This window comes from Tachyglossus aculeatus, chromosome 8 (genome assembly GCF_015852505.1).
Source record: "Tachyglossus aculeatus isolate mTacAcu1 chromosome 8, mTacAcu1.pri, whole genome shotgun sequence".
In the NCBI taxonomy this organism is placed as follows: Eukaryota; Metazoa; Chordata; class Mammalia; order Monotremata; family Tachyglossidae; genus Tachyglossus; species Tachyglossus aculeatus.
Window position 1 is genome coordinate 11,493,807 of NC_052073.1, and position 25,910 is coordinate 11,519,716.

A 25,910-nucleotide genomic window follows, 5' to 3' on the forward strand; every position below is an offset into this window, starting at 1 on the left:
CAGGCTGGAAATCAGAAGTGGATGGTTGAGAAACCAAGTGTGAAAAGGTAAAGTTCAGGGGTTAGGGATTGTGTCAACGATCCATTTATGGGTCTTTTGGGGTTTGAGAATTGGAAGTGCCAATTTTTTCCAGAGTTGTTGAGTTTTTGACCCACTGCATTTGAAAGGTAGCTTTTGAGGAGGCAGGAGATGGAAGTTGTTCCAGCAAAGTGAAAACTGGACCTTCCCCCCGAAAACTTACATTGTTATTCTCACCCATAAAAAGAGAACACAGTCTTCTTTCTCTACCTCTGGCCAAGAAGAAGATGTTTTCAAAAGGATCTCTTTACAGCTGATCACTGATGGGCTTCTCAAGGAAAGTTAGGAAATACACTTGAATGACTGCCCGAGGTCTGCGTTTCTTGGGAGAGGTATTAAGGAAGTGCCAACTGCTTCTCCTTAGAGAAGCAGCGTGGCTCAGTAGGAAAGAGCCCGGGCTTTGGAGTCAGAGGTCATGGGTTCAAATCCCAGCTCTGCCAATTGTCAGCTGTGTGACTTTGGGCAAGTCACTTAACTTCTCTGTGCCTCAGTTATCTCATCTGGAAAATGGGGATTAAATCTGTGAGCCCCACGAGGGACAACCTGATCACCTTGTAACCTCCCCAGCACTTAGAACAGTGCTTAGCACATAGTAAGCGCTTAATAAATGTCATTATTATTATTATTATTATTATATTATTAACTGCAGTCCTATCTTCCTTCCCTCAACTCCAATCTTCAATGTCGCCTCAGTTGGGAGCTGAAAATGACCCTGGTAATGTTGCAGGGTGGTGGCAAGGAAGCAAGGAAACTGCTCTGGATGATCCCAGGGCACCTATACTCCTAATCTGGCACTGAGGCTGTGGGAAATTAGGTGGATTATTGCGTACGTTTTATTTTTCAGTGCTTTTACCAATAGAGCTTCCTTGTGGTGCGTGCACTAGTTACTTTGGGTTATTCTGTAGCTCCCGGACTCTGTACGCTCGCGGGGTCTGGACTTGGCAAATTATGATTGAGTCCCTGCAGGTAAAGTAACTAATGCATTCACGGGCGACTAGTTGTGGATTCGGGAATGTAAAATGGGATGTCTCTTGAGAAATGCAGTTGACAAATTGCAGGCTTTACAATCAGGGAGGGCAGTTTTGTCTGGCATTATTGTGTTTCTGCGGACGGTGTCAGTTTCAGCCCTTTTGCTCGAATTTCTCTAGAGGGCAGTAAGGATTCAAGGCTGCTTCAGGATTTTTCAGAAATGACTGATCATCTCTGTACAGCAGTAAAGGTTACAAGAGTGGTGCTCTTGCTACAGTATTGCAGAAACTAGCCGAAAAGCGCACTAAAACGTATAACACCACTCCCTGCGATGTGCTCCAATCTGATATTTCATTATATATACCTGTGCATTCTAAGTTTCCGAGATCCTCTTTGGTGAAGTGTTGATTTTCAGGTTAACTATGTATGCACCATATATAGGTAGACTACAATCTATCGTAATGGGCGATAGAGGATTTTTTTTAATTGTAAAGTCCCTTTAATTCAGCTGATAGCTATTCAAAACAGAACTGTGACAGGGAAATATGCATGAAGGTCCTAGATAACTGGACCAATGCCAGTGATCTCGTTTGGGAATGGAGAAATGGTTTTCAGATGGGTAGAGCATGTACTAAGCAAATCTCTAACATTCCGGTCGTCACGTTTAATCTTTTGTACTAGAAAAATAAGGGAAAATTAAAGTAATGCATCTCACAGAACTCAGGATTATTTTATTTCATTTCATAGATAAGTATGTTGCTGTTTGGCCTCTGAAAGAAAACAAATCCATCTGTAAACTCTGGCACCTTGATGTGAATTATCTCTGGATTTTCAAGAATGGGTTCTCTCAGAGATTTCCCGTGGAATGAAACGGGCCTCTTTCCCCTTACCATTACTTTAACTGGGCCTGTCCTCTGTTGCAGTTCAAATAAGTCCCAGGAGAACAAGCTCCAGAAACCAGCGTTTTTTAAACTGCCCATTTGGCTGTTTAACTTGCTAATTCGCTGGCACTTTAACAACATCACCCCTAGAAGCGGGAACTTCCCAAACTCGTACCCTCACAAATGATTACCTATCCTTGGTTATGACTGTAGCTAGCTGTACAGTGTTTGATTTTATTAAAATAAAGAAAAGCTTGTGGTCCCAAGAAATCTTTCATTGTTGAACATTCCACAAATTCCTGACTCCTAGAAACTCGGACTGGAAATTGCCCTCAATGTACTTTTTTTCTTTCACTTTTTCTGTGAATACTGTACAGAATTGGGGTCCATAATGTAATATGTCTAAAGAAATGGATCTGTACCATCAGCGAGACATTAGTACCAAGCGATCTGGTGGTTGGACAGGAAATTTCATAATTTGGAAATTGCACATACACAAATGGGCAGATGCAACTTTAGGGCTGAAATTTCACTCATTCGTTCATACATTCATTCAGTCGTGTTTATTGAGCACTTATCTATCTATCCTCCTACTGTCTCTGGCAGAGAACGGAAAGGACCCATTGGAATGATTTGGTTGAGGACAAAACACTATGACTGAATTCCCAGGGAATTTCCACTTGGGGAAATGAGAATCAGGGGTAAGAAATAGGGCTAGAAAAGGGCCCAGGGCTGCCTTTGTCATAAGTGGAAGTTGATGTCTGAGGACATGACGGGCAGAGAAGGAAAGTGATTGGATATGTGGATTGCTGAATCAGACCCTTGAACTGGAGTCCAGGCTGAAAATGTTGGTCCTTTATTCCAGGAGCAAAGATTTAGGGGGGCACCTCCAAACAGCATGTTGCTTATTGTGTTTGGGTTGAAGTCATTTCTTAGTAGTCCCCTCGCTCCCTCCCCACATTCAAATCCCTCCTAAAATCCCACCATCTCCAAAAAGGTGGGGTGAGCGTGAATCTGATCTCGGAAGTCAGCATGTACTTCCAATGTGAAGGGAGAAGAAAAAAGTTTAAGTCGCAGAAGGTCTACATTGACCTTCCTCATTCTCTTTCACTTGTACTCATTTGTTATTTGAAACCTGATTCAGGTACACTGCTTCAGGTAGAATTCCCTTAAGGGAACTTTCAATTAAAGCAGGTTTATTGTAAAGTTGTAGCTTGGAGAGGAATTGCTTTCTGTGTGCAGGGCACTGCACTAAGTACTTGGGTGAGTACAAGAATTAAAATACATAATTCCTGCCCTTAAAGAATTGACAGTGCCCTGGAGGAGATGCACAAAAATCATTTACATATAGGAAGAAAGTGGGAAGGGGGATATTTAAATGAGTTAGTGCTTAAGTAATAGGGAATGTCTGCTAATTATACCACCCTTGTGGAAACCCCCCACACACCTTGACACCCCCTCCCATCGCTGCTTCCAGAGAAGTTGCACAGCAATGGGAGCCAGGAGGCCTGAGTTCTAACTCTGGTTCCCCACAGTGCTTAACGTATATATTTGCAATGTATTTATCTGTAGTAATATCTGTCTTTCCCAGTCTAGACTGTGAGCTCACTGTGGGCAGGAAATGTCCATCGACTGTATTGCATTGTACTCTCCCAAGAAATTATATTTATGTGTATTGATACTTGTTTACTTGTATTGATGTCTGTCTCCCATCTAGACTGCAAACCCATCGTGGGCAGGGATTGTCTCTCTTTATTGTTCTACTGTATAGCACTCTGCACACAGTAAACCCTCAATAAATACGATTGATTGATTCCACCACTTGCCTGTTGTGGGACCTTGAGCAAGACACTGAAGCTCTCTGTGCCTCAGTTTACTCAACTGTAAAAGGAGGATCAAATACCCATTCTCCTCATGTTTGTCTGTGAGCCTCGCATGGGAGAGGGACTGTGCCCAATCTGATTGTATGATTGAGCAGGGGAAAGGAGAGTTTAGATGGAGAAGGCCTCTTGGAGAAAATGTGATTTTAGTAAGGGTTTGAAGATAGGGAGGGTGGTGGTCTGTAGGATATGAAGGGGTAGGGAGTTCCAGATTAGAGAGAGGATTTGGGGGGTGAAAATGATGAGATCTATGTACAGTGAGTTGATTGGCGTTGGAGGAGTGAGATGTGTAGGTTATAATAGGAAATCAATGAGTAAGATGAGGGTTGTGGGGGGGGGAGTTGATAGAGTGCCTGAAATTCCATGGTATGGAGTCTTTCTTTGTGGAGTTGGATGGACAATAAAAGATGATTCTTTAGGAGTGGAGAGATGTGGACTGGATGGCTTTTAAGAAAAATGATCAGAGCAGCAGAGTGAAATAAGGACCAGAGTGGGGACAGACAGGAGGCAGGGAGGTCAGAAAGGACGCTTTTGCAGTAGTCAAGTTGGGTTAAGATAGGTGCTCGGATCAATGTGGTAGCAGTTTGGATGGAGAAGAAAGGGTGGATTGTAGCGATGACAAAATTTGGTGACAGGTTGAGTGAGAGGGACGAGTTGTGAATAATGCTAAGGCTACGGGCTTGAGAGGCCTGAAGCCTAGTGATGTTGTCTACAGTGAATTTGAACTGTTCAAGCATACATGCATCAATTACGAAATCTTTCTCTTTCCCATTAAGCTTCTAAGTTCACAGGCATTTAAGAGTGGGAGGGAAGGTGGGTGGGGGTGGGGAGAATAGCAGATGGTAAAAATGTTAGATGAGAAATGTGTCACATGCTTAGAATGTTTAGCCACTCAACCTTAATGTCACTAATGTGAGGAGAGGAAAAAAAATAGACGAAGTCTGCTGAGTACCTATGGGAAGATTTGTGCCGGGACAGAACACAGTGATTCATAAGCAGTTCATCAGTAGCTGTTAAATACCTGCTTTTTGCCAATGTTCATTCTGTTTTAGTCTGCCAAAGTTTCTGGATAAACAGTCACTGTCAAAATTTATTGGTACTCAAGGGAAAAACAAAAGCTTTTTGTGGCATAATGCAGCATCATAAATTAAAACAAATGCTTTTTTTTAAAAAAAATTATGATGTTACATCATGTTTTGATGTAATGTAATGTGACAAGTCATAATTTTTCTTTTCCAAAGATTTTAAGAAATATCAAATGGAGAGTGACTGTGAGAATGTTTACACTGCTTTTGACCTATGGGTATCCTCTGGAGGAGATGGAGGCTAGCTGCCCAGTGCAGGGGGATGGAATTTGGGATTGTCACGACAACTTGGGCTGGTGGAATGAATTTCTAACCAGGTGCTGCTCCCACAATATATTGGTGAGGAGTATGCAGGGGCCCATCCTGGAATGGGTTCTGAAGGCCTGGGGCTCCTACCATAGAGTCAGTTCTAGGCCAGACTGAGTTGATTTTCAGGCCATCTTCCACGGCATGTGGCTATAAAGTGGGATATAAGAATCCTGGTTCTAGATGAATGAGGCATGGACGCCTCATGGTTCTCAGGCACCAGAGTGGCACTCATTCATTCATTCAAATGTATTTATTGAGCACTTACAGGGTGCAAAGCTCTTTACTAGGCGCATAGGTGAGTATGATATTACAGTAAACAGACACATTCCCTGTCTACTATGAACTCACAGTCTAGACAATGAGCTTACTCTCCTAAAGACATGCAGTAGGCCCATGATCTGAGGTTTTGATGGTCCCCACAATTGCTACTGGGTGGGGGCAGAGGGAAGGGAAGGAGAAGAAGGATGACAAAGCTCACAGACAAATGACTTCATAGGTGATGGGTTAATTTAGAGCAGGAATTCGCAACCTATGACCTGGGAGCGATATCTGGATCTCCTTGGGACCCAATAAGCTGGGTAGGTTGGGGCAGCAAGACATCTAAAATGGCCACCGTTGGTGTGGTGTGTGCTGGGTAGAAGGGGGGAAACGTGTGGAGCGGAATAAGGCATTTAAAAACCACTACCATCATAACTTTTTGATATGATTGTTACTATTATTGTATAATTATGGCTCCCCAATGAAGTGTTAACATCTGTTTAAATTGTATGATTGGCTACTTGAGTACCAACTGGCCAAATATTTTATTTGGTTTTTACCACCAAAAATATTGCTCAGCCCTGACTTAGAGGAACCAGTGTGTCAGTGTGTGTTGAAAAATCTGTCCCCCCTTTAAAACGGACCCCATTCTTTAAAATATTTACCTACTGAATTTATGGATATTGCTTACCTGGGCATAAGTAGCCCCTTTTCATGGAGTTTGGTGCTCCCTGTAATGCAGGGATTGAGTTCTTGGAGAATCTCAAGGGATGGGAAAATTACATTATAACCTTTGATTCAATAACAATTTCCGTGCATAGTGGACGGATGACATCACGATGGACGTTTTTTGATCCAGATTCCTATATTACTGTCATGTCTGCTAGTGGCAAAATGGTTTTCACCCTTGCCACTCATTTTTATATTCCTGGTTTATTTACAGCAAAGTTCCAAACCACAAAGGAATATAAAGTAAAGAGCAGTAGAGTAGGGGCGAAGCAACTACCCTTCTGCTAATGCTATAATCATGTCCACGAGCATTTCTCCCTACGCTGAATCTACTTGCAACTACCTGTGGATCGCGTTATAGCTGAACAAATTCAAGTAGTGGGAAGAACGTCCTCTAATTCTTCCATTGTGTTCTCTCCGAGTCATGTAATGAAACATGTCAGCAAAAACTCAGTGTACTTAGCTTGTAGAAAAGTCCCTTTTTCACCCTTCACTTGCAATACAACTGAATGAGTGGGTGAATATGCCTTGGTGTAGCTAAAAGTCATTGAGATAATAACTACATTGTTTTCCTGCCAAGTATGAAGTGACCGGCTGCGAACTATCTGGTTAATTTTCTCTGTTCCACCTTTTTTCTATGTTCACGTTTCACTCTATTTCATCCCCCACCTTTTTAATTCCTTTCTATCTCACTTTTCCTTCCTTATCCTCTTTTGTGTGCCTGCCAAGAGGACTCATTGCTCCTCTCTGGGTGGAAAGGGTGATCTGCTGCCTTCAGAAGTGGCATTTACTCTGTGACTTGATTGACAGAAGGTACTATTAGACGCTTGTGACATATCTCTCCAAGGATTGAGACAGACTGCAGTATTTCTGCACTTAGGATTTTGGGTTTTTTTCAATGGTATTTGTTAAGCGCTTATTATGTGCCAGGCATTGTATTAAGCTCTGAGGTAGATACAAGATCATCAGGTGTCCCTGTTTCATGTGGGGCTTACGGTCTTAATCTCTATTTTACAGGCGAGGTAACTGAGGCACAGAGAAGTGAAGTGACTGGCCTGAGATCACACAGTAGACAAGTAGTGGAGCTGGGATTAGAACCCAGGTCCTTCTGACTTCCACGTGCGTGCTCTACCCACTAGATAATGCAGGATTTGTCGCAGTAAGGAGTGAAGGGACTGGAGAAGGGGCTGCTCGGCTTCTCGGGACATCCAAGAGCTGTGTATGAACCTAACCCAAACAGACTCTATTTCTCTATGGCAGGGTGACTGGATTTTTGACTCTTACATTCCCTTTATTTAGAACTTTGCTTCAAGTTCATTCACGTTACATCCAGGCTCCTTCAGTTTCCCCTCTCTGCCGGCTCCAGTCATACCATGTCAATTGGTTAAAGAGCCTGGATTTCTTAAGAATATAAGTCATTTCAAGACAAGGAAAACCTTTAGCTAAGTTTGTCCAGACAGAAATCTCCAAACACATTCTGTTGGGCTGGACTTCTGATGGACTTGGTGGATTTTTGTGTCAAAACACTGGACTGTCTGTTTGACATCCACATCACAAATATAGGTTTTCCAGAAACATCTGGATTGTCTCCTGCAGAACAGAACCAAAATATACAGAACTTTTAAGTAAATGGGTATGTGAAGGGTGTGTGTGTGTGCGTGTGTGTGTGTGTGTGTGTATTTTAAATCTGAATCTGGATTTTTGGGTGGAGCTAACTTGCAGATCCAGACAATTGTATCAATCAATGGTGTTCATTGGATGCTTACTGTGCTGAGCACTGTATAAGTGCTTGGGAAATTTCAACAGAGTTGGTAGATGCGATCCCTGTCCATAAGGATCTTACAGTCTACAAGGAGAGATAGACATTAAAATAGATTTGAATGTGGGGACAGATGTGGTTCCATGTGGAAGTTAGGAGGTTTTATATCCAGGAAGTTATCTGCCTCCATTCAGTGCAAAGGTGGACTTAGCTTGGATTGGGATGGCATTCCCTGACATGGTCCAAATTCCAGTCCTGGGTCCATCTGGATCCCACATAGACTTATAGGTTCCAGCAGCACATAAGCGGGCAGCAGACAACATTTTCGCCAGTTCTGTTTTTCTCCATTTGGAAGTAGACCACTTAAAAAGAAAGAAAAGTGTTGGCTAGGCAGAACCACAAATATGCAGGATTCAATTTGGATTGGATTGGGCAGTAGGGCAGGGTTAAGGCTTTAGGAGGCTTGAGGTTTGGGAAGTTGGGGAAGCCCCTAAGGGGGAAGAAGGAGAAAGTACAGGGGGAAGGAGAAGAGGCAGAAGAAGTAAAGACAAATGGAGATGGAGGAGAGGGAAAAGGGATAGAAGGGAGGAAGAGCCACACAGCAGCCGATACAATGGCTGGCCCAGGAGGAGCTAGCCAAACCACGGCTGTTGCTGTCTGGGCCACAGAGGAGGAAAAGCGCGGCTCCAGCCCTTGGGGCAGACAGTTATTTATTCATTCATTCAATCGTATTTATTGAGCCCTTACTGTGTGCAGAGCACTGTACTAAACATGTGGGAGAAGAAAATATAACAATAAACATTCCCTGTCCACAACAAGCTTACAGTCTAGAGGGGGAGACAGACATAAATATAAATAAATACAATTACGGATATGTACATAAGTGCTGTGGGGTTGGGAGGGGGAATGGAAAAAGGGAGCAGGTCAGGGTGACGCAGAAGGGAGTGGGAGAGGAGGAAAGGTGGGCTTTGTCAGGGAAGGCCTCTTGGAGGAGATGTGCCTTCATAAGGTTTTGAAAGGGGGAAGAGTAACTGTCCTTTGCGGGGCAAAGAACCAGGGCAGCATCCAAATTCAGACGGTCATTGTGTCCATGAGTTAACAAACTGGCTGGGCTAAAGGAACACCACTTTGTTCCCTTCCATTCAGTGCAAAGGTGGATTTAGCTTCAACTGCAATGGCATAGGTCCAAATTCAAATGTCCATGGAATTTGTACATTGGAATTCCAATGTACATGGTCTAAATTCCAATCCTGGGTCCATTTGGATCTCACTATAGACCTATGGTTTCTAGCAGCACATAAGGACCAGGGACTTTGCAATGGTGGCAAAATGTGGAGCTATTTTACTTCCAAGGGACCCCTCCTTCAAGGTGTGGGTATCTAGGTCTTCCTAACCTGTCCCCCAAATTGCAGGGAGCCCTTTGGTCCTCAGGGAGCTGATGTCCCTCCAAACTCAGGGACCCCAGGTCAGGTGACCCCTCCTCCTAGTCTGGCACTCCTGGGCTGGATGCCAGAATTTCAACCTTTTTTTACGACACTAGCATCCAGGCTACAATCCACAGCTGTACTTTCCAAATGCTTAGTACAGCGCTGTGCACACAGTAAGTGCTCAATAAATATGATTGAATGAATGAATGAATCTTTCAGTTGTAACCAGTGGTATCGCCAAAGTAATTCACCTGTTTGGAGAGTCTTCCTATGCCCACACTAGCTTCCCTCAAAGAATTCCTTCTTCAAAAGCGAGACCCAAGCTGCAAACTTCACTTCCTGATTAATAGGACCCATTAGTTCAGCCATGTTGGATGATCAGATGGTAAATTACAGCAATCTTCTCTACATGGAACTTTAACGCCATCTTTAAGATGTTAAGGATTTCTTTTCTAAATGCAAATCATGCACCAACCACACCTCTCCATGTGTGCAAAGTTTCTCCTATAATTTGTGGAACGGAAAAGGGTAAAATATGACTAAATCCCTTTTCACTGAATATTTACAGAATCAAGAGTAACTATTAAGCTCACCTCTAGATTGTAAACTTCTTACGGGCGGGGAACGTGTCTGCTAATTGTGTTGTATTGTACTCTCACAAGCGGTTAGTTCAAATACCACTCATTATCCTCTTAAAATAAAAGTTCCCAAACCAATCAGTCCATCAGTGGTGTTTTTTGAGTACTTATTGGATGCAGAGCACTGTATTAAGTGCTTAGAGTACAATACAAATGGTAGTAGTAGTAATAATATTAAGCATTTACCATGTGCCAAGCACTGTACTAAGTGCTGGGAAAGAATATACAGGTGGAAATTAGATTCAGCCCCGGCAGTTGCAAACTCAGGAGAGCCTCTAGGTCATGGGAATAGACTATTTTGAGCCTGAAGACAAATCAAGATGAACGTTTAGGACAAACTACTTGGTATAAATGATTCCTGCCCTGAAGGAGCTTACAGTCATACTCACCTTGGAAATGCTAAAGCAGTAGGACAGTTTAATTTTTTTTCAGTAATCGTGGGGATTACGATCTGCTCTGTTACATTGTATTCTCCCAAGCGCTTAGTACGGTGTACTTGGCACCCAGTAAGCACTCAATAAATATGATTGCAGACTGTATTCCTTTAGATGATTTAAAAAAATAAACAGCTCTGCAGTTCGTCTATTTTAATATAGTATGATATCAGTGTAATATCACACTAAGCACAAATGAGGCCAAGCTCCATTTCTCAAAATAGAACTTGTTAACGATTACAAAACCTTTGTATTTTAAAAATTCCAAACCAGAAGAAACCTCTTAAAATCGTGCTTTTGCTATTGATCCAGCTAGACAGGAAAGTTAGTGTGTGTTAAGTGTTCGCTCATAATTTCATTTCTCTCTGCAAAGCATTTTGAGATCATTTGTATGAAGGACGCTATATAAAAATAAATTGGTTTGAAATGGCACGCCTTTTAAAAGATTTTAATAGTATGATAAAGTGGGTCACCTCCTTTCATACTTGGCAAGACTCCTAGAGAAAGAAAGACAGACAGGCAATGAGGGAGAAAGAGGGAAGGGAGAAAAGTGGCTGAAAATGACAGGGGGATGGAATGATTAGAAAAGTAACAGGGTATTTCATAAATCGCCAAACCTATGCAATTAGAAACTGTCATGCTTTCAACAGATACAAACATCAGAAAACTAAGAGCGGAAGATTTTTGAGGGAGGGAGGGGAGGAAAAGATCACGAAATCATTTGATAACACTGTCTCTCCTCATTCCAAAAATGCCCCCAAACTGCCTTACAGCCTTAGTGGGACATGCTCCCTTTGTTCTTCTCACCCTCTCAGCCCCACAGCACTTATGTATATATCTGTAATTTATTTATTTATATTAATGTCTGTCTCCCCTTCGTAGACTGTACGTTCCTTGTGGGCAGGGAATATGTCTGTTTATTGTTGCACTGTACTTTCCCAAGCACTTAGTACAATGTTCGGCATACAATAAGAACTCAGTGAATGTGATTGAATGAATTCCCAAGGGTGAGTATGACAAGTGAGACGCATCACTTCCAGAAGCTTGGCACCAGTTAGACAGGAAGCTCCTTTAGGGCCGGAATATTTAATAGGGAATTTGTCTCAGGATGCTCACCTTGATTTGGCTTCAGGCTTTTCTCCATCCTTCAAAACTCTTCTGAATAAACACTTTCTCCATTGGACATTCCTTGATTTTTTTTTTCTTCCAAACATCCAGGGCCTGCCATCCTATCAGTTTCCCTAGCACTTCAGCTATGGGGATTGAACCTTTCAAGCCTTACTGGGGGATGGCACGTCAGTTTGCCTCTCTGTCTTTCCAATGAAGTCTTCAAATCAATTCCTTGAAAATAATCAATCAATCGTATTTATTGAGCGCTTACTGTGTACAGAGCACTGTACTAAGCGCTTGGGAAGTACAAGTTGGCAACATATAGAGACAGTCCCTACCCAACAGTGGGCTCACAGTCTAGAAGGGGGAGACAGAGAACAAAGCCAAACATACTAACAAAATAAAATAAATAGAATAGGTAGGTACAAGTAAAATAAATAAATAAATAAATAGAGTAATAAATATGTACAAATATATATATACATATATACAGGTGCTGTGGGGAAGGGAAGGAGGTAAGCCTCCTTATATATTCCCAATAATCCAGAATATTTTTCCTTGACATTTAAAGAGGATACTTTACTACACAGTCCATTTTACTGCTTCCTGATTGTCGTTTAAGGCAGGGCATAAACACCACACACACATTTACAAGGCCGGGTGTATCCATGATTTATCGATATTTATAAATATGTGTGTAAATTCCATTCCCAGTAAATTTTCTTCCCTCTTGGTATCTGACAGATTAATGCCCAGTTGTTGTGACTACTCCATTAGGTTTTATTGAATTCAAATAACTATTAAACAAATATTTTTACATTTAGTTGTGAGCAATTCTCAAATATAACTAAGTGTCCAGGATGAACACTCTTGGATTTTTATGTGTGCACAATTCAGACTTGCCAAAACGCTACTCTTCCTCCTTTAAAACTCTTCTGAAACACTACTTTCCATTGGACATTTCTTAATTTTATTTCTTTCCTCCCAAACATTCAAGTCCTGCCTTCCTATCAGTTTCCTTAACTTATGTGAAGACGCACTAGAAAGCAACCCATTTTGGTCACGCACCACAGATGTGATGCCTGTGTATTTAAAACAAAATCTAAGACATTTTACATTTGTGATGATTTCAAAGCTTATAGTAGATCCAGAAAAATTCTCTTTACTTCCTTAATGAAAATCTCATTTTCCAGCAGTATCATTCTGGATGGAATGATACAGATATGGGCTGCTTTCCTCCTCCAGGTGCATTCCCTTTTAATTAATTGCATTGAGCCTTTTCATTTCTTGGCTAAGTCCAGTTCTTCACATCTTAAATTTTTTTCACCACTTACCTGAATGGATCATTTTGGTCAGTAGTTGCCACATGCCTATTTGTTCTTCAAGAGATTCACCTCTTGTCCAACTGTATATGACCCTAACCTCAATTTTTGTGTCATCCTTTATAGTTCTGCTGAATCTTTTGAAAATTGCAACTATAGGACAGGCGTCAATGAAGGGATGTCAGTTACTCGTTATCGATAACGATTCCAATTCACTCTTCCTAATTAGTCTATTGAGAGGTGACTCCAATCTGGCTGTAAGCAGCTCCAATGATATTTTATTGCCTTAGTTGACTCCGTTTAGGTTTGTATTGTAAACTGAAGAACCATCTAGGCTGATGAGTAAAGTGGACGGGTTCAGCAGTAATTTATTTATAATAATATCTATCTCCCCCTCTAAACTGTAAAGCCATTGTGGGCGGGAAGTGTCTATGAACGCTTTTTACTGTACTCTCCCAAGTGCTTAGAACAGTGCTCTAAACACAGTAAGCACTCTTTAAATACAACTGGGCCAATTACTCCAATGAATGTATTAAAAATTGGTTTGAATTTTAATGAAATGGGAAGCAACCCAGCATTTGAAATCCTATGCTCTTTGTTAGCTTGGGGAGGAATTGGAAGTGGTTAGCAGTGGTTAGTATTTTCTGAACAGAATCTAGCTTGAATCTTGATATGCGAATAAAAGTCATTCTTCCAGTAGTTTTGTATAACTATGGGGAAGCCTGGATGACTGGGATTTGCTGGATAATCACTGGAGATCTTTAGGAATGATTTCATTATCAATAGTATTGTATTATTTTTCATGCACTCGTTTCTGATGTATACACTGAGTGATGATGATGGTATTTGTTAAGCTCTTACTAGGTGCCAAGCACTGTTCTATGTGCTGGGGTAGACACAAGGTAATAAGGTTGTCCCACATGGGGCTCACAGTCTCAATCCCCATTTTACAGATGAGGTAACTGAGGCCCAGAGAAGTTAAGTGACTTGTCCAAGGTCACACAGCAGACAAGCGGCGGAGCCGGGATTAGAACCCATGACTTCTGACTCCCAAGCCCATGATCTAGCCGCTAAGCACGCTGCTTCTTGCTGATGGCACTCAAAGATACCGGATAACTCTTTGCTGTCCCAGAAGTAACAGTCGATTACATTATGTGTGTGATGCAGGTGAGGCAACCAAGTAACATCGTACGTAACCTTCTGCAACAGTGTGCAAAACCAAGACTGAGTTGCCGTGAGACCCCCTGCCCCTTTTCCCCCTTTGCTCCAGAGTCACTGCCTTCTCTCCCCCATTTGCCTGTAGACGAGGATGACACTTTCAAGCTGAGGCATTCGGTGGTCATAGCCAAGGCAGATGCGAGACTTTGCATTTAAAAATAGTGACATAAAGACATATGGGGCCATATCATCATCATCATCATCATCAATCGTATTTATTGAGTGCTTACTGTGTGCAGAGCACCGTACTAAGCGCTTGGGAAGTACAAATTGGCAACATATACAGACAGTCCCTACCCAACAGTGGGCTCATGGGGACACAACAGATGAAAAATAGGCTGTCCTGTTGAAACCCAAACAAATAATAATAATGGCATTTAATAAGTGCTTACTATGTGCAAAGCACTGTTCTAAGTGCTGGGGTGGTTACAAGGTGATCAGGTTGTCCCACAGTGGGCTCACAGTCTTAATCCCCATTTTCCAGATGAGGTAACTGAGGCACAGAGAAGTGAAGTGACTTGCCCAAAGTCACACAGCTGACAATCGGCGGAGCTGGGATTTGAACTCATGACCTCTGACTCCAAAGCCTGTGCTCTTTCTGCTGAGCCACGCTGCTTCTCCAATGGCCAATCTATGCATATGCTGAACTGTTGTGCCAACAACTACTTCTTTGACTGGAGACTATAAGCTCTTCTTGGGCAGGGAATGTGTAACAACTTTGTTGTATAGTACTCTCCCAATAGCTTAATACAGTTCTCCACACAGAAGTAAGTGCTCAATAAATACCACTGGTTGATTGAGACGTTCTAAGCCATGTATACTTTCTCCCTACATATTTTCCACACTTCACATTGCAAATGGTACCTTCCTGATTGCTTTTGAGATTGGTTTTAGACTGTGAGCCCACTGTTGGGTAGGGACTGTCTCTATATGTTGCCAACTTGTACTTCCCAAGCACTTAGTACAGTGCTCTGCACACAGTAAGCACTCAATAAATACGATTGATGATGATGGTTTTAGGTTTGCTCTTGGTTAGATGTAGATTTAAATAGTACCATCCCCCAAGTGCCCAATGTAATAATAATAATGATGGTATTTGTTCAGCACTTACTAGGTGCCAGGCACTGTACTAAGCACTAGGGTGGATACAAGCAAATTGGGTTGGACACAGTCCCTGTCTCACGTGGGGCTTACACTCTAAATCCCCATTTTACAGATGAGGCAACTGAGGCACAGAGAAGTAAAGTGACTTGTCCAAGGTCACACAGCAGACAAGTGGTGGAGCCAGGATTAGAACCCATGACCTATGCAGTCCTATGAACAAATAAGTTAAGTCAAAAGCAATAAAAAACATGGTCCCTACCTCAAAGAGTTTATACGTTAAGCACCCAGGAGGCGCTCAGTAAATACTAATGAATGAATAGGGAGCCTGAAATATTTTGTACAAATGATTTTGCTGGCTGTTTTCTGACCTCATCTTTCAGTGCCAATAGAATATTCTTCCTCAGATCACTTTAAACTTTCATCAAGCTCTCATTCATTTCTGCAATTTCACTCAACTTTTTTTTATGAACTTTTAGAAATGATTGTCCGGAATGTCCTTGAAAAGAAAATCACATTCCTTATCACTTTTTTCACTTTGGTTTTTATGCAGTGCCCTTTGAGCCATCATTTTCAGCATCTTCTCTTTGACCCATTCCTTCTTTTTTGGACCTCTTTTCATTTTTATATGCTGACAAGGACATTTGTGTAAAGAATATATCAGAATTACTTTCTAGTCCTGATGGAGTTATTTTTGAGGCTCAGGGCTCATAATTTCCCCAGAAGTACATCTTCCCCAGTTGGCATTTTTGTATGGCATCTGTGTTCTTTTAATTAGATTTTCTTGGACAAGTTATACCCTTTGCTAATAGTCTGAGCTAGTGCAATGAAGCCTTTGCCCAAAGTTGAGATATTGGAGAAGATCCTTTCCATGTCCATCATTATGTAGCTGATTTGGTACTGGATCAATTGGTCAGTAGTATTGACATTGTCAACGGTATTTATTGAGCACTTGCTATGCGCAGAGCACTTTACTAAGCTATTGGGAGAATACAATACAACAGAGTATTGCCCACAAGGGGCTTAAAGTCTAGAGGGGGATGATGACCATTAAAATACATTACAGATGTATACGTTACTGCTGTGGGGCTGAAGGTGGGTTGAATATCAAGTGCTTAAAGGTTACATATCTAAGTGCATAAATCACACAGAAGGGAGAGTGAGTAGGGGAAATGAGGGATTATTTGGGGAAGGCCTCTTGGAGGAGATGCGATATTAAGTAGTATTTTGAAGATGGGGAGAGCGGTGGTCTGTTGAAAATGAATGATAGGGGGAGTCCCAGCCAGAGAGAGGATGTAGACAAGGGGTCAGCAGCAAGATTGATGAGAATGAGGTATAGTGAGTAGAGTGGTGATAGAGGAAGGAAGCATTCAAGCTGCATTATAGTTAGGAAATTAGCAAGGAAAGGTAGGAGGGAGAACGTTGATTAAGTGTTTCAGAAGCAATGCTATACAGTTTAGTGATATCTGATTTTTATCCACTACCTCCTGAGCAACCCTGGAAAATAATGGATATTCATCAGAATTCCGCTCCCCTTTACCTGCTTTTACTTTGGGGGTTGGTTTGATAAATTTGATTTGATAAATTCACAGACTTCAAGCTGTCACACTCTTGGCCTAAGGCCATGGAATCAAATCCATGCTCGCAGGGCTAGTTCTTGAATTACAGCAATGTGATCAAACTCTGTACCCCTTTACAGCTGGGTTGCAAACACTCCTTTGTACTTCCTGGTTGGGTTTGGGATGTACGATTTTGTTGGTGTCTTTAAGATGGCGATAGCAAATACAAAATGGTCTCGAAGTTAACAGCAGGAACAAAGCAGATGTTCATGTTTGTATTGTTATTAAGAGGTAAGTATTTTTACAAGTTAGAAGAGGGTATTAGAACCCACAGAGTTAATTTACTGATACTTCTGAGACCTGAGATGAATCAAAATATAAGCCAAAATGTTTGTACCCAAAATGAACTGGGGATGGTATTTCCTTATTAAGTACTGTAAAGTTGGTTATATTCTATTCTAGCAGACTATCATATGGGAATCTTACCTTTTTTGGTCACTGGTGAAAATATCAGGCTTCCTTTAAATCCTCAGGAAGAAAGAAGTGGCTGAATGGGTGGTGTTTTCAATTGTATGCAGGTGTAAGCTTATCAGAGGGATTGCCGAGTTAAAGGAAGTGAAAAAAAAAAGAAGCACTTGTGTGAAACTCCAAGGAAAGGACGGAAACACAAGTAGGTGAAATATTTTAGGAAATATTCTTGGCTATATCTTTGCCCTGATTTGCCTTGTAATTAATACCTGTTCTGCTGGCAGACAATTCCAGCAATTCCTTATTGTGAGGAAAATCCTTCCTTGTGACTTGCATTCCATTTAAGATCCTGATCTGGGGTACAAAAAGCCCCAGATCATTCTGATTTTTCCCTGCCACTCCTCCTAGTTTAGACCAGCAGTATAAAAGCAAATTTTGCTTTTCCTTATCTTTAATGGAACTTTTTAAGATGACTGGATAATTTTTTGAGCTTATATTCTGTGTTTATAATTTTTACCTGATTGCTGTGTGTGGGTGTCATTTGCCTTGCGTATTAGTAGACATCAACTCCAGTTTACCATAGTGGAAGTGACTCGTCATTTTCCGACATTACATTTTTGAGCTCTGATCCAAAACTGACTTATCTACTTTAACAAGATGATCAACAAGGACTAGAATTGTATTGGCAATTACCATCCTAGTCTTTAGAGTCATATAGCACAATCAGAAAGGAAATATGAAATAGAAGATTTTTGATTTCCTAGAAAATCCTGCTAATAGAAGTATTTTATAGGGATCATTGTAAATGACAAGTAGGAGTTTCCAGGGCTTATAAACAAAAAGATTAAAAATAAATATGTTATAAAGCTATTATCTCCTAAGCAAACTGCTTGTAATAGAATAAGAACCAAGTGCAAGTAAAAGTTGAAATTTACATGAAGAGAAAGAGTTTAACTCAATATTTTTCTAGAAAAGTATAAATCTTACTCCGGAACAATTTTGGCCAGAATCAGAAGTAATTGTCACAATACTCCGAGAAAGGTCTTCATTGTAAGTCTGTACTTGTGAGACACTAAGACCAAAGGTGTTGAAATTAACTTTAGATAAGTATCCAAAATCCTCAGACCAAAATAAATCTCCAACGTGCTTGGGGTTTGCCATTATTTAACTGCAAACCTCTTGGAGCATTTCCAGTTGTTCAGATTTTGCTCTTTTGTAGAACTTGGTGAATGAGGACAATACAATTTTGAAAAAATCAAATTATTTCCACAAAAGAACCGTTTAATTGAAAAAAGGCAGTGTTCTGATAGAAAGGATGTCTACGCAAGCATATTTTAAATGCACATTTAATTGCTTAAAATGCACGTTCTAGTTGTCTTCTGCATTTTTCAAAGAAACTGTGGTAATGAATCCAAGACATGCTTAAATCTAGACCTGGAGGGGTGTGTGTGCATTTGTTTTTTGTTTGAATTTGGTTTAAAAAAATGTTTTAGTATGTTATAAAGCAATATGTCCTAGTCTTCTTCTACCAATAGCAATACCAAGGACTCATCTCTCCCAGAGTGTATCCATAGAGTTTCCAGTACTCCACCAGTTTCAACTATGGGAGGGAGAGTCAAGCAGAGGCATACCATTCCATTCCTAGCTTAGCCAGTGGCTAGCGAGTGGAAAGCAATGTGCCGGGCAGCAGTGGCATGGAAGAGAGTTGAGGGCAGAGATTCAAGTTTCTGCGCCAAAGGGGATAATGGTAAACCTCTTCCACATTTTTACCAAGAAAACTCTAAATATCGTTTTTAAGACACAGCTAGATGTGAGAGGGTGGTGAAAAGTTTGTGGGTCAAGATTTTTTTTTAAGCTGACCATTACTGGTGTATCAGTTTATCATATCGGTGTATCAGTTTATCATATCATGGCTAGTTTCAAGTTTGACTTGACTTCCTAGACTTCTTTCAAGAGAACTTTGCTTTCCCAAACCACCAGACAGGAATTCAGGGCCTCGGGTTTGCGTCATATATTTCTTTCACACCTTATCTTCTGGTTCTAAAATAGAGGGAATTTGGGGGTTGTGAAGAGTCAGGATGAGTTAAACTGCTTAAGGCCTCACCTTAACTGGAAGGGGGAGATGTTTTTCAAAAAAGCTTCAGCCCAACTGCTAGAGCAGTATGGAATAATAATGATAAATAAAGCATAATAATAACCAATAACCACGGTGGTAGTAAAGCCCTGTCCCACACAGGGTTCAGAGTGGAAAGGGTAAAGAGAACAGGTATCTTATCTCCATTTTACAGGGGAGAAAACTGAGGCCCAGAGAAGAGAAGTGACTTGCCCAAGATCACACAGCAGCGAGTGGCAGAGTTGGGATTAGAACCCAGGTCTCCTGACTACGAGACCTGTGCTCTTTCCACTAGGCTATGCTCCTTTCCCTGGCAGAGTGATTTTTAAGATTTTAAGAAATCAAATCGTGCCTGAAGTATTTGTTCAGCTCCAGAATGAAACTGTTTACCTTTTGGGAGGCACTGGCCATTATGCAAGTTGCCGTCAATCCTGATGTTTGTTAAAAAAAAAAAAAAGCTGCCTTTGTTTTTGCTTTCCTCTTTCTTAATAATGAACATCAACACCCGGTTATTCAGTAAACCAATTAAATTAAATTAGCACATCCAAGCAAACAAAGGAATAATCCTTCAACTCTTCCATTTAGTCTATAGTCTGAGTAGTCACAATAATAGACATCATAGAAACAATGTGGTCTGTAAAGACAATGAATATTAATTTTTTAGTTTTCATGAAACAGAAATCCTCAGAAATAACTATTTTCCCATAAAAGACAGCTCTGTGTTATTTCTCCTACATTTCCAAATATAATCAGGTGGGAAGAATGATCCTTTTATACTCTTCACATGACTGGAGTTTATTCAGTACTGCCTCATATAAAATTTTAGCTGATTTCCTTTTGGAAATCTCCCATTGCTTTACTTGACAAAACTAAAACAAGGACTGGCCACTGCTGAGTAGTAAAGGATGAAGGCATTAGAGAATAGTCTTGGGTCAAGAATTATTATTGCTAGAGGCCTCCAAGATCTAGTTATGACTTCAGCAAGCCCGGTGGGCTCTTATGATAATGCTTTTCTACAGTATTATTGTTATAAGGCATTAAATCAGTCAGATTCATGAGCAACAAGAGGTCAATGTCTGATTGAAATTCATAAGGTCAAAAAGGAAACTAAAAATCAATTTATAAGATATGAAGATTTAGGTTCAAACTATATCCATGAGCAATAAAATTTCACATCCATAAATGTAAGAAATCAGTTATTAAACCTGGGGGGGGGGGGGGAAGAAGACTTATTAAGTTTTACACACACATAAGGCAGCTAACACATAATTTTATCAGACATTACTGAAATCCTATGTGTAATATAAGAGATGATCGGCTAAAATGCTAAATGGTTCAGCACTAAATTATTAAGTGATGTATCCCTAAGGTATTAAACAGATAAGAAATGCAGAGCAGGTGTCTCTCCCACCAACTCTTGATCACCAGTTTAAGTGCATATTGATAACAAATGCACTTTGGAGGCAAAATAGTATTAGTAATATTTTTGCTGTATGAAAGCCTCATGTCAGAATGACTAAAAGCTTCTACCTGACAAAGAAATGTTCATTTCTTTAAAAAAAATGAATCATGATAAATGTTAGCTCCCTATGGAGCATAAGTAAAATTCAGTAGGGACCTGAGTCTCTCCTTTTTTCTTTCCCCCTCCCTCCCTCTCTCTCTCGCTCTCTCATGAAATAAGAGCACTGAATGGAAAAAATAATCTATGCTAGGTAGTAGAATTGAAAATATGAACACAGTGGTACTGACCAATAAGATGCAAGTTATGATAAAGATGAAAACAAACTTAAAAACTTAATAATAATTGTGGTATTTTAAAAGTGTGTTGTTCTATGACGCAAGCCCTGTACTAAGCTCTAGGGTAGATGCAAGCTAATCAGGTCAGACAGTCCCTGACCCACCTGGGGCTCACAGTCTAAGGAAGAGGGAGAACAGGTATTTCTTTCCCATTTTACAGATGATGAAACTGAGGCCCAGAGAAGTTAAGTGATTTGCCCAGGGTTGCACAGTAGAAAAGTGGCAGAACTGGGATTAGAAGCCAGATCTTCTGATAACTAGGCATCTACTTTTCCCCCAGGCCACACTGCTTCCCTAAAGCAAACATTTGACTGACCTTCTCACATCCTTTGTAATAGATGATGTGCTTCTAAGAGTTGTTCATGACTTTAATTCGTTAGCGTATTGTCTTACATTTTGCTTATTTTGAGTGCTTTACACATAGTAAGCGCTTAACAAATGCCATCATTATTATATTTTGATTGCCAGGCTGGGGCATGAGTCAACAGTGGTGATAGGTAAACCTTTTTGTGTGTTAGGAACTTGCTTAAAAACTGTCTCCTTTTCCTAACAGAAAGGGAGTTAAAGATGGTCTAAAGCATTTATATATTATCTATATTAATGCAACAATCACAGTGAATACTGGTTCTCCCTCCCTCTTAGATTGGGAGCCTCATGTGGGATAGAGACTATGTCAGACCTGATTAACTTAAATCTACCACAGTGCTCGACCATATAGTAAGCCTATACCAAATACCTATGGTGTTTTCCGTGACAAAGCTTAGATCCAAAAGCTGGACAGTGGAAGAAAACAGGATAGAAAGAGCATCGATACTTTTGAAATGCAGTATTGTAGAAGGCTATTACGAATACCTTGCACAGCCTGGAAAACAAACGAATGGATTTTGGAGCAAATTAAGCCAAAGTGGTCTTTGGAAGGCCAAATGACTTGACTCAGATTAGCTTATTTTGGAAACGTAATCAGGAGGACTAATTGCCTGGAGAAGACACTAATGCTAGGAAAAGTCCAGGAAAAATGTGGAAGAGGAAGACCAGCAGCTAGATGGATAGAGACCATAACAACAATAATGGAAGAACCATTAGAAAGGTTACGGACTATGGCAGAAGACCGGACGGTCTGGAGAAAACATATTTATACAGTCGCTATGAATAGGAAACGACTTGACGGCGCCTGATAATAATAATGATAAATACCATGATTGGTATTTTATTGTTTTAGGTCAATCCTATGCGTGTGTGAAACTTCTGTCTAATGAACACAAGAACATAGGAAAATAAGAAATGCTATTATGGGATCCACTCAGTGGTTCTTCCATCCCAATATTGTTCCTTTAACAGTGGCAGAAAAGTGCTTGGAAACCAGGGAGGGCAACCATCACATACTTCTTCCAAACCTTCTATTGCTGCTGTGTGAGGAGTTAAATTGTGAGTTTGAGAACTCCTGAGTGCAGGGATATATGCATATATATATACATATATACATACTATCAATCAATCATATTTATTGAGTGTGTTGCTGACTTACACTTCACAAGCACTTAGTACAGTGCTCTGCACACAGTAAGTGCTCAATAAATATGATTGAATGAATGGAGTACTCACTGTGTGCAGAGCACTTTACTAAGCATGGCCTAATGTATAGAGCACAGGCCTGGGAATTAGAAGGTCATGGGTTCTAATCCACACAGAAATGACTCTCTTTGCCTCCACTTATCTCTTGTCCCATGAGCTTTCTTTATAGTAATAATTGTGATATTTATTAAGCACATACTATGTGCCAGGCACTCTACTAAGCGCCTGGGTGGATACAAGCAAATTGGATTGGACACAGTCCCTGTGCCACGTGGGGCTCACGGTCTCAGTCCCCATTTTCTAGATGAGGTAATGGAGGCACAGAGAATTGAAGTGACTTACCTAAGGTCACACAACAGACAAGCGGCAGATCAGGGATTAGAACCGGTGACCTTCCGTCTCCCGGCCCTGTGTCTACCCTCTACACCATGCTGCTTTCTTGGATTGTAACCCTGTCTTTCTGGTTCTTAATCATCATCATTATAATTGTTATCAATAATGATACTGAATAATAAATGAATGAATTTATTATTCTATTTTATTTGTGCATATTTATTCTATTTATTTTATTTGGTGAATGTGTTTTGTTTTGTTGTCTGTCTCCCCCTTCTAGACTGTGAGCCCGCTGTTGGGTAAGGACCGTCTCTCTATGTTGCCAACTTGTCCTTCCCAAGCGCTTAGTCCAGTGCTCTGCACACAGTAAGCGCTCAATAAATACGACTGAATGAATGAATGAATACTGGCAAGTATATTTGTCATGGTATTAAACATCCACTCTATCCCAACCCTGAGATACATACAAAATAATCAGATCGGTCTCAGTCCCTAACCCACAAAGGGCTCTGGGTGTAAGAATTAGGCAGGCCAGGATCCTTCATTTTTCATCTTTGTCTCTATTTGGTCTCTTTCCTGACTTTTTTTTTCCTCCCACCTAATCTTGGACCAACTGACCTTGCCCTACAGACATCTTATCCTGTCTCTCTCTGATCCCCCCCCAAATATGCTCACTTTATGAGAGTATATTAAAATCAAATTATTATTTTCTTACCATGTATATCTCAATGCCAATGTGTGATTGTGCCTGATGTAATTTGAATGGAAAATATCAATATCGATATTGATCATTCAAGAAATAATATAGGAATAATAAAAATTAGATTTTTTTCTTCCTTCACAAAATAGAAGTGGAGGGTAAAAGATGAGGCAAATTAATTATCAAAATGCACTCAGTAGTTCAGGCATTTTAGCTTTATTTTTCTCAAAGATGGCTTCTTTGTTCAGGAGATTCCTGCTGAAACATCAGTAAAATTTTCTGCTCAGAAATCAAAATATAGGCACTTGTTTGAAATGATTCCATGGTAAAAGTCTATAAAATTCCTGTTGTTTTTATTATATTACACATATTTTTATAATATTAGAAGATAAATTGTGATACATAGCATCATAAATTGTTGTTTAAAAGATATACAGTGTAACTAGCAGGAAACTTGACTATGACTGTAAAACCTGATATAAAAATCTATTAATGCAATAAACCTACTTAATAAAAGTTGCTATCGTATTCAAAAACAAAATATTAAACCCTGCTTCATATCTGAAAGTCAAAAATGAAGGAATAAATTAGCTAAGGTTAAGAACCTTGAGGTGGATGACTAACAAAGCTCTAGGGGATTATAAAATTTCATGCTCTTGTAATAAAAAGGATAAAGGATTGGGTGGAAGACCACTAAAAGTTAAAATAAATGAACGTAAAGGAGATGAAAAAGCTTGACATGACTGAGACCACAAATGTATAAAAGACCAAAGAAGCAATATTAAACTGTTGGAGACTGGAAGGAAATGTGAAGCAAATTCCAGTAGTAGTAGATGAATAGGAAATTACAAAGATAAATGAATGCTGTTTCACGGCTAAAGAAAACTTGATATAACTGCTTATTTTTTCCCAGTATTTGAAAGAGGAAAGGGCAAAAGGAATTAAGGGCTAGCATAAACCGTATTGGAATGCATTTCTAACATTCTGAGAAAATTAAAATCAAGGTTTACTCAGCGATAAAATGGGCACCAGGTTCAAGCCACAGATTCCCCTCATCCCCATATGGAAATTAGGGCACCTGTGAGTAGGTCATGGGTTCAAATTCCATCTCCGCCACTTATCAGTTGTGTGACTTTGTGCAAGTCACTTAACTGTGCCTCAGTTACCTCATCTGTAAAATGGGGATTAAGACTGTGAGCCCCACGTGGGATAACTCGATCACCTTGTAACCTCCCCAGCGCTAGGAACAGTGTTTTGCACATAGCACTTAATAAATGCCGCCATTATTATTATTATTATTATTATTATTATTATTATTATTATTATTATTATTATGTATATGATGCCAGGAGACATCTAGGGAATTGGACCTCCCCAGTAGGGACAATAATTAGTATTATCAAAACTGAACTCCATTCTCTGTAGTTTAAGAATGAGAACAAATGCTGGCCTTTCCTCTGAGTTTTCTTTTTATTTAACGCCAAGGGAGTTGAGGGCCCTATCGTATATATGCAAAACAGAGGTGAAAGGTGATTTTATCTTTATTTTTCATTTTTAGTTTATCTGATGAACTGCCCAACAACATGAAAGGATTTCAGTAGCAGGACTTCTTTTTTAATGACCTTTAGCTTGCACCGTATCCTGACTGCTTTCCATAAACAAATTAGTGGTCTATAGAACCTGCAATTTTGGGGGGTCTGGCCTTTTAGCTGAGGTGCCAGCCTAGTAAAGAATTTGGCTTATTTTTTTTTCTGTGCCTAATTCAATAGTTGTATTGATGATCCTACTGACAATGGCACTGTTCTATCTCATTGCTTTATTTATGGGTCGTATCCTGTTCTAGACTGTGAGCCCGCTGTTGGGTAGGGACCATCTCTATGTGTTGCCAACTTGTACTTCCCAAGCGCTTAGTACAGTGCTCTGCACACAGTAAGCTCTCAATAAATACGATTGAATGAATATTCTGTTGACCAGCTGAATTGACAGTTATGTCTACTGCCCGGTCTGAAAGTATTACGATTGATATTTTCCCAGAAAAGTTTTGGAAAATGATCTTATTGCCACTGCTTCATTTATTAAAAATAATAAAGCTATTTAATAATAATAATAATAATGTTGGTATTTGTTAAGCGCTTACTATGCGCCAAACACTGTTCTAAGCACTGGGGTA